This window comes from Lycorma delicatula, chromosome 1 (genome assembly GCF_047948215.1).
Source record: "Lycorma delicatula isolate Av1 chromosome 1, ASM4794821v1, whole genome shotgun sequence".
Classification (NCBI taxonomy): Eukaryota; Metazoa; Arthropoda; class Insecta; order Hemiptera; family Fulgoridae; genus Lycorma; species Lycorma delicatula.
In genome coordinates, this window is record NC_134455.1 from 260,029,178 (window position 1) to 260,042,508 (window position 13,331).

Genomic DNA, 13,331 nt, shown 5'->3' on the forward strand with positions numbered 1-13,331 from the left:
ATTAAAGAAAAACAAACCAAGATACTTGGCGTTTATAGACCTAGAAAAGGCATTGGATAATGTAGACTGAAATAAAATGTTCAGCATTTTAAAAAAATTAGGGTTCAAATACAGAGATAGAAGAACAATTGCTAACATGTACAGGAACCAAACAGCAACAGTAACAATTGAAGAACATAAGAAAGAAGCCGTAATAAGAAAGGGAGTCCGACAAGGATGTTCCCTATCTCCGTTACTTTTTAATCTTTACATGGAACTAGCAGTTAATGATGTTAAAGAACAATTTAGATTCGGAGTAACAGTACAAGGTGAAAAGATAAAGATGATATAGGTCATTTGCTGATGATATAGTAATTCTAGCCGAGAGCAAAAAGGATTTAGAAGAAACAATGAACGGCATAGATGAAGTCCTACGCAAGAACTATCGCATGAAAATAAACAAGAACAAAACAAAAGTAATGAAATGTAGTAGAAATAACAAAGATGGACCACTGAATGTGAAAATAGGAGAAGAAAAGATTATGGAGGTAGAAGAATTTTGTTATTTGGGAGGTAGAATTACTAAAGATGGACGAAGCAGGAGCGATATAAAATGCCGAATAGCACAAGCTAAACGAGCCTTCAGTAAGAAATATAATTTGTTTACATCAAAAATTAATTTAAATGTCAGGAAAAGATTTTTGAAAGTGTATGTTTGGAGTGTCGCTTTATATGGAAGTGAAACTTGGACAATCGGAGTATCTGAGAAGAAAAGATTAGAAGCTTTTGAAATGTGGTGCTATAGGAGAATGTTAAAAATCACATGGGTGGATAAAGTGACAAATGAAGAGGTATTGCGACAAATAGATGAAGAAAGAAGCATTTGGAAAAATATAGTTAAAAGAAGAGACAGACTTATAGGCCACATACTAAGGCATCCTGGAATAGTCGCTTTAATATTGGAAGGACAGGTAGAAGGGAAAAATTGTGTAGGCAGGCCACGTTTGGAATATGTAAAACAAATTGTTAGGGATGTAGGATGTAGAGGGTATACTGAAATGAAACGACTAGCACTAGATAGGGAATCTTGGAGAGCTGCATCAAACCAGTCAAAGGACTGAAGACAAAAAAAAAAGAAGTGTTTTGGATGATCAATGAATTCCTGTAGACTCATATTTTTAAACAAACAAATGAAAGGAGACAGCAATTCACTGAGGATATTTCAAGACCTGTATATTTTATTAAAATTCTTCATCTACATGTCGATGTGACTATCATTAATAAGCTTAAGGATAAAGGAAAAGTCCATTAGATCCTGGATAACTATGTTGTTTTCAAAGCACAAATTACTTCCTTGTTTGGTCATCTTATCTTTCAACTAATCTCACCTTTAATCTTTCCTTGTATTCACATAAATCCGGGTTCATGTTATCCTTAGTCTTTTGAAGTATGTTGTTTTACTACACACAAATCATTCATCCATTTTTCTTTCTTTCCTTGACTCTTTTAGTAATATTTTGCATGGATCAGTTACAAAATCCTTAGATATTTCTTACTTTTTCATTAATAAAACATCATTCATTAGATTTAACCTTTTGTTGGATTTATTCTTTAATGTTAACATTTTTCATTTCTGTGGCTGTTTTACTGCTTTTTCCTTGATATTTTGGAAGCTTAGCTTGTTTTTTTTTTCTTCAGAAATTTGACTGGTTTTGATGCAGCTGTCCAAGATTTCCTATCTAGTGCCAGTCGTTACATTTCGATACATCCCCTATATCCTACATCCTCAACAATTTGTTTTACATATTCCAAACATTGTCTGCCTGCACAATTTTTTCCATCTACATGGAAATTTATGTATTTCCATGTACCTCCAATATTAAATATGGAAATACCTCCAATATTAAAGTGACTATTCCAGGATGGCTTAATATGTGGCCCATAAGTCTATCTCTTCTTTTAACTATATTTTTCCAAATGTTTCTTTCTTCACCAATTTGCCACATTATCTTAAAAAAAAAAGATGGGTGGTTAAAGTGACAAATAAAGATTTGTGACAGATAAATATTTATCTGTCACTTTAACCACCCCCTGATTTTTAACATTCTCCTACAGCACCACATTTCAAAAGCTTCTAATCTTTTCTTCTCAGTTATTCCGATCATCCAAGTTTCACTTCCATATAAAGCTAAGCTCCAAACATATACTTTCAAAAATGTTTTTCTGATGTTTAAATTAATTTTTGATATAAGCAAATTATATTTCTGACAGAAAGCTTGTTACACCTGTGCTACTCAGTAATTTATTTATATCAATCCTGCTTCAGCAATCTTTAGTAATCCTACTTCCCTAATAACAAAATTCTTCTATCTTCATAATCTTTTCTCTTCCTATTCTTATATTCAGTGGTCCATCTAAATTATTTCTACTACATCTCATTACTTTCATTTTATTCTTGTTAATTTTCATGCGGTAGTTCTTGCATAGGACTTCATCCATGCCATTCATTGTTTCTTCTAAATCTTTCTTACTCTCAGCTAGAATTACTATATCGTCAGCAAATCATAGCATCTTCATCTTTTTACCTTGTACTTTTACTCTGGATCTAAATTGTTCTTTAACATCATTAACTGCTAGTCCTATGTAAAGATTAAAAAGTAACGAGGATATGGAACAGCCTTGTCAGACTCCCTTTTTTATTACGGCTTCTTTCTTATGCTCTTCGATTTTTATGTAACAGTTTGGTTCCTGTCAATGTTAGAAATTATTCTGCTATTTCTATACTTGAGCCCTAATTTTTTTAAAATGCTGAACATTTTATTCCAGTTTATGTTATCAAATACTTTTTCTAAGTCTATAAATGTCTAGTATGTTGGTTTGTTTTTCTTTAATCTTTCTTCTACTACTAATCTGAGCATTAAAACTGCTTCCCTTGTCCCTAAACCAACCTGAAACCTGAAACCAAATTGGTCAAAATGAAATTGGTTTATAACAAAAAACAAAATCTGTCAAGATTAATTCATTTTTGAATTAATCAGTTTTGCTGCCTCAAAATGTTTATTGCATGTTTTGTTTTTTTCAAAATAAAAAAGCATGATGAAAATAAATTTACTCAGCCTTACACTCCCCCTGAAGATAAATATAAAGAAGGCAAAAAGCATGAAAAAAAAAATCAAAATCAAAAATCAACCAAAAGGGTAACAATAAGGACTGTGGGAAATAAAGTTGTGCAAGTGGCATCCTTCAAGTACCTGGGGTGCATCATTAAGGAAGATATGAAGTGTGATCAGGAAGTAGGAATTGCTAGGGCAAAGGAAGCATTCAGCAAAATTAGGAGAGTGCTATGTAGCAAACTAGATCTGCAGCTAAGGAAAAATCTTGCAAAATGTTTTTTGTGGAGTGTGGTCTTTTATAGGGCAGTGACATGGACTATTAGGAAGGGAGAGGAGGGAAGATTGGAGGCCTTTGAAATGTGGGTTTGGACAAGGATGGAAAAGATCAGCTGGATGGAGAGAGTTCGGTATGAGGAGGTGCTTCGTAGAGTGGGAGAAGAGATGGCGATTACCGAAATAATAAAAACAAGAACATGCAGTTGGTTGGGACATTGGCTGAGACATGACTGCCTCTTGGTGACGGCGTTGGAGGGATTTGTAACGGGGAGGAAAACAAGAGGTCAGAAATGAATTAAGCTGTTAGACAATATAAAGAGGGAAGAAAGTTACTATAAAATGAACCGGAAGGCACAGAATTGAGCAGAATGAAAAGCGGCCATGTGAAATCCTGCCTTTGGGCAGAACACTTATTATTACACTCCCCCTCTTACTGTATTGCATTGCATTGTATTGTATGTGTGTGTGTGTGCGCGCGCGCTCGCGTGAAAATAAACCGACTTCATCTAATAAGTAAATTTATAAACATACATCAGTAATGCTTTATGCCATGTTCTTGTCTAATCTGAATATCGATATTATTGATTAATACGTGCTGTTGCTTTATAAATTTATCGTAAACATTATTTTATAGCAACCATTGGCTATAAATGTTTTTGAAGGGAGAAATATTTTGTCACTCTAGGTCGTGAGTTAGATTAGTACATCTGCTAGTGCTGTCTAGGCTTTGCGCTTTGAGCATTACTTAGTGGCCTTATTTAAGAATCTTTCTTGAACTGAAAAATTTCCTATAAACAAAGCTAAATACTTATAAATTGTAAACTATCAGTTATTGTCTGTACATCAGAACATATTTTATTTATAAATTGTATTTAATTTACGCTTTGAACCAACATTAGAGGAAAACTGCTATTTATATGCATATGTGAATCTGATCTGTTTTCTTGTTTTTAAATTAAATACAATCTAGTTATTAAATTTTCAGATTTTTTAATGTTTGCTGAAAGGTAAATTTACATTACACAAAAGGTAAAATTACTTACATTAAATTAAGTTTATCTTCTTCCGAAAAGTGAGTAAACAAAGCAATACAATTAATTAATTACTAAAAAAATTTTGCAAATAAGATATTTAAATGGTTAAATTTATATTAATATATTGATTTCCAATAACTGTACCAGTGAAACTGTCACAAATGTAACACCTGAGAATTAGATCGGTGTCAGTTTAACGTAGAATCAACAAGTTCTGTGTCAATATGCTTATGCATCTGTTATTATTAATGTTCAATAAGTATTATACTTGAAAAAACAACGTTTTCTTCTTCTCATATATATTGCTACTCGCGGTTGTAAAATTAAGATCGTAGCTCTCATAAGAGCCTTTCTTAATCGATTTAAATTAAAGGAGCATAGTGTTTAACTGAACCCAAATTTTTTATCTGTTCATGCCTTGCTCGTCACCGGTGAACTGATTTCAATCAGCCTTTTGAACAAATCATTTTGGTGACCTATTATCACATAAAATGGGTGAAACCGTTTTTAAAGAAAAATTACATGGTTTATATACAGGAATTGAAACTGTTTTGCCATTATCATTGCTTTGCATTATTGATCCATTGCAGCATGAAGTATAACCGGATGTCATTCTGATATTGAGCCTTAGCTCACTGTCTATAGCACTCTGCATCTTCCATTTGCACTCGTTTTCTTATTTTTAATAAGATGCAAAATTTTCACCTTTAACTTTTTTGGAAGCGGCTTTTTTTCATGAGGGCCTTTTAAACGCTTTTTCAATGCTTACCAAAATGTTTAATGAAAATTAAAGAATTTAAAATAAAATAAACCTAAAACCTAATAAAACGCGTTTCATAAATGCATTAATAAATATTTTTCAGTTCTTTTTTAAATTTTTTCCAACTTCCAAAATCCAAAATTAAAGAATTAAAAATAGTTTTTTAGTCTATTTTATTTATTTATATTTATGTATATATATAATTTTTTTTTCTTGCTGATATTGTCACATAAGCTTGAAGCTTGTGCGTGGGATACGGAAATGTTTAAATTAATTTTTATAAATGATAGGTTTATTTTTTATGTTAAATTAATACAGTACCATAAATAATAAAAATTATATTTTTGTTATATCTAAGCATCACGGTTTTGGAAATAAAAACTGCGATACGAGCAACAAGAATTTTTTTTGTAACCTTTTCTCTGCTGAGTAGACGTAATGTCTACAACCGATTTTCCACTATTACAAACATTATTTGTTCGTTGTTCGGTTGCAGTCTTTCTTATGACTGTGACATACGTAAAACACTGAAGTTTAAGGGGGACTAGTCAGTGTTGCTTTCTTCGTTAGTAATGACTATCACTAGTGAAGACCTGAAATGATCAGGGCGAATATGTGCATTTAAGAATAAATATTCCCCGAGTTTCGGTAGGTTTGGTGCTAGATATACAACAGTGTGTTTGGCTCTTAGTGAATAAGGAAACGGGAAGTTATTTAATTTTCACTGCCTAAAATAGAAGGTTGTTATTCTTAAGTCAGCTATTTCGGTTTCGAGGGTAACTTTTAATTCGTGTCAGGTATACGAGTATCCTAGTAAAGACAGTTATTTTTACACAGATTTGAATACTAGATCGTGGATACCGATGTTCTTTGGTGGTTGGCACTCAATTAACCACACATCTCAGGAACGGTCAAACTGAGACTGTACAAGACTACACTTCATTTTACTCATACATATCATCCTCATTCATCCTGTGAAGTATTATTTAAAAGGTAATTACCAGAGGCTAAACAGGAAAAACAAAGAAAAGGTGTGCGAGTATAAAACCTTTTTGTTGCATGTACGTACACTTACACCCCAAAAATAACACAACCGATCTATTAATCGGAATGAATTTAATAATTTCTAAAGATAAAATGCAATTTTTCTAAAAAAAAAATAGCTCGTAAAAAGTTTAATTTCTAAATAGTAATCTCTGCTCGATGATATGCTTAAATAATTTTATGTTTCTATTACGTAAATGTATTCTGATATATCACTTGCTGCTCTTAGTATTATCATTTAGAGGAAAAAAGAAAACCTGTAGTGTGACAAAGTAATGAAATAGATTTTAAAAACTGTAAAAAGAAAAAGGACAAAGAGCCTATAAGTAGGCTTGTCAGTACCTGGCTGTAACAATCTGGTCCGTTTAATTAAGAACACCTTGTTCACGTAGTAATGTTTCAGTAATACAAAGACTGTAATCGTGTAAGCAAACCGTTATCTACACTAACTTTGATCTAAAATTTATCTATAATACCATCACTCGTATTACAAACCTTATAAAGCAACGGAGTAGTGTATTAATCCAAAAGACAATTTTATATTTTATTATTAATCATAAGTGGATAACAAAAATATTATGTCATATATAAAAAATTAATAGGCCTTAAACCTTTTTTCAGTATGTATGGTGACGACTAAACAATGTGTTACTCAGTTGGAGAATTATTTGAAAACTTTCTTCAGAATCGATGAAAATTTTTATATCTGATCGATAAAAAAGTTATTTTTATACCTCATAGAGAAACTAATTGTAAAAAAACATTGCATTATTAAAAGCAAATAAATAAAACTTCCAGATTATTATTTTCCAGGTTTTTTTTTATTTAAAAATATTAGCCCAACCTAATTTAAGCAGTAATAAGTATAATTTATTTTATTTGTATTCTGTAAATACGAATGTTGGTTTGTCAAGAATATAATAATAATTCAAGTAATAAGTCTTTTCCTTTTTTTGCAAAAAAAAAAGAAATTTTTTTAAATACTTTAACGGTTTTATATTGTAATAAAAAATAAAGATTACTTTAGTTTTTTATTAATAATTGTTTTAATATGTATAAAGTATACATTATTTTTATTATTTTAAAAATAAAATTTTAATAAAAATGGGAAAAAAATTGTGTAATAATTTAAGATTAAAATATTAGTTAATCCAGTAGTAGAAGTAATAGTAGTAGTAGTAGTAGTTGTAGTAGTAGTAATAATAATAATAATAATAATAATAATAATAATAATAATAATACAGGTTACGGATGATTCTCATGGGAGTAATACAGAAAATATAATATTAACATTAAAAAATGTGTATTGTTTATACACATCAATGTATAAAATTAAAAATGTTTAATTCTTTTTTATGCAAAAAATAAAATTCTATACTTAAAAAACATAAAAATGAATAGACTTTAACGAATATAATTAATTAATTAGGGTTTTTACATATTTGAGTAAAAATATATAGCCAGTTTATAAATAATTAATAATAAAATAACTACAGAATATCTGTAAATTGGTTTACAACATTATTATTCAGATTATGTAGAGCTGAAATGAATGAAGGAATAATTTTTAAGAAATACTTTTTAGGAATAATTTTTTTTGAAATAATATTTGTGAAATTGAAAAAAACTGAGAAAGCTGTCGTGTATAATTTAAGAAGATTATGACTGAGTCTTGTCTTGGTTGGTATTGAGCAGTGTAAGTGTAAATAATCAGTCCTAAAAACTCTGAAAACATCATCAAAAGAAAAAAATATTTGGTCAGTTGATATTTAGTTAAACTTGAGTCATAATAAATTACAACCGTCGGTGGTTCGTTCTGATGTTTATAATCTAATGGTTTATAAGTTTCTATTTGACAATTCATCTCATGTCGTTGACGGAACGTCGCCGATTCCTTTTCTCATAGACACGAATATTTGTGATGCTACATTTAGATTTATATGCATGACTGTGTTATTTTTATAATTTGGGTACTTTTTATGCTTCTTTGCAGTCACTAGACATGATTTATTAAAAATGAAACTACGTAGCTTGAAAAATAAACTTTTTGTTACGTGATAGTTTTTACAAGTTTTTCTGTCCAGTAAAAGTTATTTAAAGTAATAATTTTAAGTTAGTTTTTGTTTTAATCACACACATATTTTTTATTAACGACAAAAATGCAAAATATTTCATTATTTTAATGTAATTTAATAAAAAAAATTTATACTAAGGTACATGCTTCATTGCGGATAAGAAGACGAAAAGATTCTAAACATAAAAGTAATGACAATGATAATAGCAGAAGCCTGATTGTAAGAAATGAATTCCAAATTTTACTTCAGGGTTGTTAGGACCATTAATGTCTCATAAACATCGACTACAGCTGACGGTTCAATGGATGTTACAGCACAGCTAATAAATACGGTATGTACATTACGATTAGTTACGATTGTGATCATGTCTAATATATAACTTTAATCGTTTTGAATAATTTATCATGAAACATTTCTAATAATTAATAGAATCAACAAATTTTCTATCACTATCTGTAAAATATTTTCTATCACTCTTCTGTAAAATAGAAGAGATAAAATTACCAATAAATTTGGGTTCGACACTAGCGTTTTATAAAATCCCAATTAATTATGCGAGAAAGCTTTTTTTAACTTTATGCAAAATAAGTACAGCCAATGGAAATAAGCAAATTAAATTACCTCGATAACACTGATAAATAAAATAAAACTTTTTTTAATGTTTCTCTAAGTGTGATACCATTTATTGAATTACGTTTTTGCGTACTTTACAGATGTGTAAATACAATTTTTCTATCACCCTTAGTTATAAATAAATTACTCTTAAAAAAAAATTAAGGTAAAATATTGTTAAAACCTGTAACTTTGCATGGCCATACCTGTGTTAGAATGATTTGGCTTGATTTTCTTTTATAAATAGCCTCAGGCACATCCCAAATTAATATCCAACAATAATCGGCTAGCACGTTAGTATTCCATTTCCCTGTATAGCGGTTTTCTATCACAGAAATGTCTTGGTGGAAACGTTCACCGTGTTCGTTACTTACGTCTCCGAGGTTGTCCGGGAAAAAAATCCAGATGTGAGTGGAAGAAATGTGTTTTCAAAGACGTGTTACATCCCATAGCTCTGTACGAAGTAAGAAGTTGATTAACAATATCGTGGTAATTGTTGGATTTTTGTTTGCCGAGAAACCTTTTGCAAAATGTCTTTAAATGAAGCCCAAGCTGCACTTTCTACATTATTTAACATCGAGTTAAATACAAATTCTTTGACCAACACTCTTATGTAAGGACCAACAAATATTCCTACCTTAATTTTTCCTTCACTCACATTCGGAAATTTCTGCCTGATGTACAAAAACCCGGGATTATCCTACTTCATTAGTCCTAGCATGATATGTTCCTAGCATAATATTTTAATCCAAAATATTATTTTGGATTCAACTAAGGGTTCATGAATAATATTTTTTTCCATTTAAAGTTAAGTTGTTTAATTGGAGTTAAATTTGGAGTCCATTTGGAGTTGATTTCTTCCACTCTTTGGTAACATAATGTTTATCCCTAGCTTGGCTGTCCCATTCACAAAGAAAACACATGTACTTAGTACATGCAAGCCTAACTGCATGCCTAACAAAATAGCTATAACTTTCAAATCAACACATTTGTTTTAGCTCTGTTTTTTATAATTTATTTTTCAAGAACGTCTTTCATCACATCGTATCTCTCTTTCAAATTAATATCATAAGCGATTGGTATCGAAGGATATTTGTTATCGCTGTGTAGTAGAATCACTTTTAAACTATACTTGAACGAATCTTAAAAAGGCGCTAGGCCTCAGGGTTAAGAACTTGTCCTAAGTGCGACATAAACTACAGCCAATAGAAGTAAACAAATTAAATTACCTCGATAACACTGATAGACAAACAAAAACTTTTTTAATGTTTCTCTAAGTGTGATACCGTTTATTGAATTACGTTTTTGCGTACATTACAGATCTGTAAATATATAAAGGCATCCACATCATTTACAAAATTTCGAGGCATTATGACACTGCACTTTAACAACCTTAAGACAGCAATATGACTGAACAATAAATAATATTAAAATAATAATAAATAATATTTGTGCAATAAACTGAAAGATTCTGAGTACATATTCGTTTTCAGCATAAAATACAGATTAAAATCATGTATCGCATGTTAGTAAACAAAAATATTTCCATCAATAAAGTTCTGAGAAAGTTCTTTTAGTCGGCCTTGAAAGCCCGAAATTTTTGTATTTTTTTTAAGTAAATTCCAACCTTGCAGTCTTGATTCTAACAGTTCAGCTTGATTTTTTGATAAATTTAAATCCCTAACCAAGTCATTTAATTCACCTTGTGATATAAGATGTGGCTTACTGGAAGATAATTCAAAATCAAAGTCATTGTTGTCTTCTTCAGGTCTTCTTCACTGCCCGATTCTTCATCGCTGCTTTCGAAACATACATTCACAGGCGGCTCAGGAACTGAAATAATTTCACTGTTAGGTACAGGCCTGATTGTAGATTGCAATGAAGGATATTTTACAGTACGTTTAGATTTTTTAGAAATTCCAGACACACTTGTTAAAGAAAAAAAACAATCGGTTTTTTTTCCATGTTAGGAAACAAAAATTATGTTATTTTTTAAAGAAAGCTATGAATCTATGAAACACAAACTTATTCCTATTCCTCTCTTTAAATATCTCTATCTAACTACCCTTAACAGCTCAATGGCATCTCTAGTTCCTTTCCTTTTCTTGAAGCCAGACTGCAGTCTCTTCCATTATTATCAACCTCAGGATTAGGACGCTTAACAATATTTAAGTGGAATGGATGTTGTTCTACGTTCTGTTTTTTTTTGTTTTTTTTTGTGGGCGAAAACGCTTGGGCGTTATCATCGCCCGGAATTTTATTAATAAAAGGGTAAAATAACTCCAAAATAATAAAGCCTATAAGGTGTAAAAGTAATATTAATCATATAATAAATATTTATTAAAACAAGTCAAGAAGGCAAAATAAAACTCAAAACTAACACCACAGACGAAGTCTATGTTCTGTACCAATGTAATTAATAAATCTATTATTATTGTCCGTTTGCATTAATGTTGTTTAATTAAATTAACCAACTTAAAATCTATTAATTTTTTTAAAGAAATTTGTAATAAACATTTGTTTAGTTTTGTCATTCATCACTATAATAAAACAATAATAAAATAAATAAAAATCTATGGCAGCTCTGAAAAAAAACGCTGGTTGTCTGTTAAATATTTGTGTTTTATATAATATTAAGAGAGACTGTTCCATAATAACAATTAAAAAGCAAATACGAGAATTGATTTTTATAATTTTTAATCATTTATGTAAAAAAAAGTGTTACGAATTTTTCATATCAAAAAAGAAGATATTTTATGATATTTCCTACAATTAATTATTCGTAAATCTCGGTCAAATTAACTAATATTCTCATTCTCTAATTTATAAAAAATCCGTTTAATAAAACAGTGGTTTAATAAAATGATAAGTATTAGTCACTATGTTAGTGCGTAGAGGTACAACATTTTTTTTATTAAAGTAAAGATTAGATAAACTATACATTTAAAATCAACGTTTAAAAACTGTATAACCTTCATAAGTGGTATTGTTGTAATGATAGAACAGTACACAATAACTGGGTCTTTACATATTTAAAAAAAAAAAAAATGTTTAGATGGCATAATTATGTCAATTATTTTATAAATATTTAATATCAGGAAAGTTTCGTAATAGTTAAAAAAAAATTTATTGTTTCATCAATGTGTTTATCTTTCACAATCATAACAATATTGTGTTTGTTATCCAAAATAAATAAAAAAAGAAAAGAAAAAGATTGGTAAGCACATTTTACCCTTGTAAGAATTGTATATTTTTAGCGTGCTAAAGAATTTTTTCTATTTAAAATTTCCATTCGTTTTTAAATTAACTTTTAACATAAGTAAAAATAATGTTTTTTTCGTCTGTTTGAATTCGACAATAAATAAAAACTACCTACCAACAACTTACTAACGCTTTAATACTAACTTAAAAATTTTGAATTTTATAGAACAGAACAATATTATTTTTTATTTTCTGCGTTTTTTGACTTTGGTTATGTGTTTTTTAAAGTTGTTTTAATTTTAAAACAATTTCTATTTTTATTTCAAATCTGATAGGCCTACAAATCAACGCCGCCTGCATGAGTAAGTAAGTCTACAGGAAAAATCAAAAAGCAAGAAACCATAATAAATGATTATAACAAACATCAATAAGTATGGAGAAAAACGTCGTTATGTAAAAAATAATATTGAGCAAGAGATTAGGGTACCCTGGATATATATATATATATATATATATATATACAGAGAGAGAGAGAGAAGTAATATTCTTTTTCTCATTTTCTAAATATTCTTTCATTCAAGTTTTATCACCTTAAATTGAAACTGGAATAAATAGACCACCAAAATCTTTTAAACCATTCAATACAACAAAAGTCCCGCGATTAAATACAAGTATTCTTATTTCATCAGGAATTATAAAAAAAATTTATCTAATAAATATAATAATATATACATATATATATCAATTTTATCTAATAAATTCTCATTCTTAGAAACAAACTTAAAACGAGACGAGTAGAGAAACTTGTCTGCAAGTTGGGTAAGATAATTAGAATCGATATTACTCGAAAACTGATCAAATTTTAAATAAAATAAAGATTTTTGTGAAATTCAATTGCTGTATGACTTAGGTCTAATAAGTGTGCTCATTTGCAAGTTTTCAGTCTAATTACACTTCATTTTTTGATAGATTTCAAGAGAAAGCTACCTATTGTAATGGGTACCATGATTCAACTTCCGAAAAATTTCGACATATGTTTGCGTTTCACATCCCGCTGACCCCAAAACCACCTTCACTTCAAAAGTTTATATATATTTTTCAGTTTCTTGTGAACACGATAACTGCCGTAATTTTGCGCCACTAAGTTTCAAATTGATACATAAAATATAACGACTCAAAATCTTGGTCGACTTAGTTAATGAGCAAAATCGAACCGTGAGGGTGGATATGGATGAGG

At 29.6% G+C, this 13,331-nt stretch overlaps 1 protein-coding gene across 5 annotated transcripts in view; it reads right to left on the reverse strand.

Moving 5' to 3' along the window:
- The window catches only part of LOC142330943 (facilitated trehalose transporter Tret1-like), a 91,115-nt gene that overhangs the window by 65,710 nt on the left and 12,074 nt on the right, over positions 1-13,331 (reverse strand). For 3 of the 5 annotated variants that reach the window (XM_075376438.1, XM_075376428.1, XM_075376410.1), the window contains exon 1: positions 4,412-4,570. The exons of 1 other annotated variant lie outside the window; for it this stretch is intronic. The gene's annotated coding sequence lies outside the window, so the exon portion shown is untranslated. Of the gene's footprint in view, positions 1-4,411; positions 4,571-13,331 lie in introns of those variants that run through there. One more of the 5 variants, XM_075376420.1, reaches the window with a different exon arrangement.